Consider the following 6,400-nt stretch of genomic DNA (forward strand, 5'->3'; position numbering starts at 1 on the left):
GACATAGGTTACCGAATTTGCTCTCCAAGCCGAGTTGCTCCTTAGCCGCGATCCTGAGACCTAACTGTCAAAGTGTTATAAGGGGCCCCGTGAAAGCCGAAAACTAAAAGCATCCTATCAAGTAGCGATTTCGAGTGAAGCCAAAGAGCGAGCAGCAGAAGAGGCGTGATTACATGCATAGATTCGATTTCAAGTCACTCTTTTGCAGTTCGGCGTTAGGTCTTATGTGAGGCCTTCTGCCTTACGGCAAAGTTGATCTTCTGCCTTAATTACACTTGGGCGTGGCTCCAAATTCAAGCTTTCCTCTTTCGCAGCTGAGCCTTCTGCCTTGCTCACACTTCGCCAATTCAATTCACTTGTTCAATTCCAAGCTCTGCTTTCTTGGCTGTGGGGTTCGCCGCAAAAAGAATGGAGATCTAAATGAGTGCCAAGTTCTATGCAAAATCCAAATATGTCGACTACCGTAGGCTCAAAGGGCGTAAGGGACAAAATGGCGAAAATGAGTTATGAATGCAGTTATACTCAGTTTTTTTTCTCTATCGAATGGTATATTTAACGTCTCGATAACTTGAAAAACTGAAGTAGTCGGTACCTTTTTCACCACTTTTATGAAAATAATAAAACAAGACTACCTACATATATTCAAATGATAACTAAGGTTAGACTGCTAACTTTTAGTTTTATATGTGACTGGGCCATTTGCAATTATGATTAGACGTGATATTAATACTTGTAAGTATGTTTAAATTAAACCCTTATTTATAGGATTAACCTTATGAAAGTTATTATCTATAACGTTTGAATTTAAATCTATAGAAGTAAATCCATACATAGAAGTAGGCCTAGCAATATGACTTTTTTGCTACCTACTCTGATGTTATGTCATAAATAATCGCATATTCATTAAGTTTTACTGAACAGACGGTATACAAAATATCAATTGTTGTACCTAGTAGTATTATAATATGTAAAAGTAAAATTTATGATCAAATTAAGATTACAAACAGAAATAACGCATACATATTTTCTAGAGTAAAAGTAATTGTTATAAATTATTTGGTACCTTTACATAAATAGATTTAGATGGTAGCACAGCAGTGATTCTGTTCAAATAATATAAACAAATAAAAAAGGAACAAAATTGTTTTGTGGCTAAAAAAACGACTTTTTCCAAGTTTAAGTATCCAATATAACAAAAATGGGGAATAAACTTAACAGTGAATACATCTCTATAAGTTTTTGAAAAAAATATTGTAAATAATAGTACTTAAGAGTATAGTGTTCCTTAAATGCAAGTTGCGAATTTTGCAACGACATTGTTGGAAATACGCCAAATGGTACTTAAACAGTTAATTTTTTTGTACATTACGCCCTTTTTATAATAAGATAAACCATTAAAAAAAAAGGCGTAAGAGACGCCCTTCTTAAAAACAGTCGTGTTTTTTGGCGTAACGGGCATGCTATTTCCGTAAATAAGCATTGTATTATAAGTTCAACTAATCAGTTTAAAAGAGCTCAAAAAGTTAAGACTAAGCTACAGGCATCAGTTTATTCAAACAAACAAAAAAAGTTATGATTTTTTTTCTCAAAACAAAACTGTTTTTTGGCTCTCCTGAAAAATCGCGTTTTGTCCGTTACGCCCTTTGAGCCTACGGTAGTCGATGTATTTATAGGAACAAAATAACATTATAAACAAGTATTAAACTCTATTTCTTTGCTTTACTGGATACCTATAACAATTGCTCTTATTTACAAAAAATATGAGATCTTAAAGTAGGTTAGATTTGGCTTGGCCAGTTTTTATCAGAATTACAATAATATATATATATATACATATATATATATATATATATATAAATCCAAATATGTATTTATAGGAACAAAATAACATTATAAACAAGTATTAAACTCTACCAACAAAAACATAAATGTGAAATGAGAGCCAAGTTCAATATTAAGAATATGTGTTGTTGTTGACTCGCTGACAAAAGAATTGAGATCTATATGGGTGCCAAGTTCTGTGCTGTGTAGAAAATCCTGAAATTATAAAGGATTTGTCTTGGCTAGTTTTTACGTATAGGCTATTTATTATATTTGACTAGGTACGTTACTATTCTAAAATTTGGTTTGTTGGTAAAAACTAGCCAAGACAAATCCTTTATAATTTCAGGATTTTCTACACAGCACAGAACTTGGCACCCATATAGATCTCAATTCTTTTGTCAGCGAGTCAACAACAACACATATTCTTAATATTGAACTTGGCTCTCATTTCACATTTATGTTTTTGTTGGGATATCATTACTTTTTGTACAGAAATTACTATAGTAAGTATTCTATTCATCATGAAAGCAGTTTGCCTAAGCTGAAAAGGAGACCCTCGCTAACGCGCGGTCAGTTGTCAAAAAGTTTCAGTTTTCAGATTTTTTCTTTTGTATGCGCCTAATAATCTACCTAGATGCCAAATATCAAGTTTCTAAGTCATCTAGAAGTGGGTTAGGTTTTTGGTCTATAAGTATTAATTTTTTTTTCTATCTAAATATCAATAATTTCGAGTTTTCAGATTTTTCCCTTTATATACACCTAATAGTCTACCTTGATACCAAATATCAAGTTTCTAAATCATCTAGAAGTGGGTTAGGTTTTTGGTCTATAAGTATTAATTTTTTTTTCCATCGAAATATCAATAATTTCCAGTTTTCAGATTTTTTCCTTTATATACACCTAATAGTCTATCTTGATGTCAAATATCAAGTTTCTAAGTCATCTAGAAGTGGGTTAGGTTTTTGGTCTATAAGTATTAATTATTATTTTTTCCATCGAAATATCAATAATTTCCAGTTTTCAGATTTTTCCCTTTACATACACCTAACAGTCTACCTTGATGCCAAATATCAAGTTTCTAAGTCATCTAGAAGTGGGTTAGGTTTTTGGTCTATAAGTATTAATTATTTTTTTTCCATCGAAATATCAATAATTTCCTGTTTTCAGATTTTTCCCTTTATATACACCTAATAGTCAACCTTCATGCCAAATATCAAGTTTCTAGAAGTAATCTAGAAGTGGGTTAGGATTTTGGTCTATAAGTATTAATAATTTTTATTCCATCGAAATATCAATAATTTCCAGTTTTTAGATTTTTCCCGCAATATACACCTAATAGTCTACCTTGATGCCAAATTTCAAGTTTCTAGGTCATCTGGAAGTGGTTTAGGTTTGTGATCTATATGTCAGTCAGTCACAAAAATGCCGGTTTTTACACGTTGATTTATCAATAACTGTATGAGCTATTTTTATGAAATTTTGTATTTTGGACAAGCTAAGGGGCTTGAATACATGTGCCAAATTTCATTTGTGTAGGTTAAGCAGGTTTCAAGTTGTGAAGGGGTCAAAAGTAGCTCGAAATGGTTCGTCTTCGTGTAATATTACACACGGTTGCTGCGTCGCCAGTTCCTTTTTCTTTGAACTTGGCTGGACACGCTACCGCGTGTCTAGATTTCTTTGCTTTATTGGATACCTATAACAATTGCTGTTATTTACAAAAAATGTGAGATCTTAAAGTAGGTTAGATTTGACTTGGCCAGCTTTCATTACATCAGTCATTTTATAAAGTTATTCAACATATATATATATATATATATATATATATATAGCCAAGTCAAATCTAACCTACTTTAAGATCTCACATTTTTTGTAAATAACAGCAATTGTTATAGGTATCCAATAAAGCAAAGAAATAGAGTTTAATACTTGTTTATAATGTTATTTGTTCCTATAAATACATATTTGGATTTTGCATAGAACTTGGCACTCATTTAGATCTGCATTCTTTTTGCGGCGAACCCCACAGCCAAGCATACTTTTTGTATTGAACTTGGCTCTCCTTTTTTACATTTATGTTTTTGATGGGATAGTCAATTACTGGCGCGACAAGGCACAATACTTATAATAGTATGGGTCAAGAAGTTGACTATGGAACCCGGGAACATAGAATCCCCAGGCCCCATACACCCAGGACCCTCTAGTGTAGGGTTGCCATAAGTGTGGGGACTCAGACCGGGACATTTAAAGAATAATCGGCCAAGAGCATGTCGGGCCATGCTCAGTGTAGGGTTTCGTAGTTTCCATTCTGTCAAAATAGGCCAAATGGAGGCTATTAGTAAGTATCATGGAAATAAGTACATTACAAGCATAAGGTGGCGTCGTTGATCGGGTCGCCACTTTCCCGAATGAAGGTTGAGGGAGGCGATGGCTGAGATACGCGTCATACTCGTGAACGGGTGCTGTTTGTGGAGACTGGTCTGTTTAAGCTAACACAAGCTATTATACTTAGTAACTTTATTTTTATTAATTAATTACAGTGAGACGCCTCATTCTGCTCTCGTATGTTTCTTTTCTCTTAATGAATGTATTAATTATACAGGATATTGACTCTTGGAGACCCTATACATCTCTAAGGATAACTTGATAAACTATATAATCTTATAGTTCTGACACCTAGAGACATTTACACCTCTAAATATTATAGTTTTTTTTTGTATTTTGTATCTGTATTTTTTATGTAATTCGACATTAAGAGACCATATACATCTCTTAGTAATTGTAATACGTTAGATTGAATTCTTAGTTTTATTTTATAAAATTGTTGATGTTATTATTTTTGCATGTATGTAAATTCAATGATGACGTGTAAAAGTGCCCTTGTGGCCTATTTGCTGAATAAATGTTGATGTTTGATGTTTGATGTTTGAAGGGAGTACTTTTACTAAAAAAAGAAGATTTTTTGCAATAACTCAAAAACGACTAAATCGATCATTTTTGGTATAGTTTTCATTGAAAGTATTTATTAAGCTTTGGTTTCACGATTTTTTTCATATTTTTTGGACCCATGGTTCAAAAGTTAGAGGGGGGGGGGGACACGTCGTTTTTTCTTTCGGAGCGATTATTTCCGAAAATAATTACTATATCAAAAATTATTTTTAGAGACCCTTATTTGTTTTGAAAGACCGATAGAAGACCGACCGAAGAAAGAACGATACCCCACATTAATGGGACCAAGAATTTTTTTTTTAATAAAAGCATTTTGTGTGGGAGGTACCCCAAAAATTTTGGGGACAGACGTCAGACATGGCGAAACTATAAGGGTTTCTAGGTAACTACGAAACCCTAAAAAGTAGTAAAGGTAGAAAAAAAAGGAACTTTTATTACAACAATAGGTAACTTAAAAGGTTTAGCCCTTGCCTAAACACAAAACAACTTTTAACACAGTCATTCAATGCCAGCAACCCACCAGTCGGGTTCTCTGTTTGTAGTCGCTTTTCGCTACAATGCGGAAAATGCACGATATATTGTTTTATATTTTACCATTTTACCTTGACGTTTCGTTTTTTGGTGATTTTCAATGTTATTCTAAAATTTATTTTGGCTCTAGAAAGTGGAAAAAAATTACGATTGCTATTTTACCATTTTTTTTTAGTTTTCAATAAAGAAGGACGAAAGGAAGGAAGGCAGGCAGTACGAGAAAATTATGTTACTTAACAATTGCCTAACTTGTTAAAAAAATAACTTTAAGATAAATTTCTACAAGTAGTACTTTTTCTGACATGTTTAAAATAAACTATTTATATTTTTTAATGATGTTTAATGTTACGTAAGTACTCGCTTTTTCACGCCGCGCGCGTTTCCCGAAAATGAGGCGCGGAGGGCTGTGTTCAGTGTTGAATAAAAATTATAAATAATGGAGATACAGTTCTGCAAGTATGGAATGTTTTATAGGAAATATCCTCCATTTTTATAATATTAATTTGGTTACTTAAATATTAACAATTTTTGAGATTTTGGGGAAATAAAAATACGAGTATATAGGTACTTTTCCCCCCCTTTTTTGTTTTTAACTTTTGATCTTTTTTGTGTGCTAATAAACGCTTCCAATACATTTTTCTAGACAACATTACGAATCTAATGAGGTATCACACGTATTTTTAGGAGTAGTATCTGTATTTTTCACCGTTTTCAGTTTCTCGAGTAGACTAAATGTGTAGACACTCTTTCACACACATAAATTCGTCAAAAGTGAACGGACAAGTGTCAGCGCTTACGTCGTTCTATCCAGGTACGATTAGCCTAGCTAGTTAGTCGTGTTTATTGTTGGTATATAGTTGGTACCAAGTCCAGCCCCCTACTAAATATCTATGATTTTTAAACCGGGACGATTTGCTTATCGGCCGGGACACCGGGACACCATGCTTCAAACCGGGACATGTCCCGGCGTACCGGGACGTATGGCAACCCTACTCTAGTGGCGAGTAGCGATACTGGCGATCCCATCTGGCGCAAGTAACCGACTAGCAGCAAAGAAACAACAAGCAACAAGATAAAATCAGTTAAAATGATGATCGGT

Source organism: Cydia splendana, chromosome 12 (assembly GCF_910591565.1).
Source record: "Cydia splendana chromosome 12, ilCydSple1.2, whole genome shotgun sequence".
NCBI classification, from domain to species: domain Eukaryota; kingdom Metazoa; phylum Arthropoda; class Insecta; order Lepidoptera; family Tortricidae; genus Cydia; species Cydia splendana.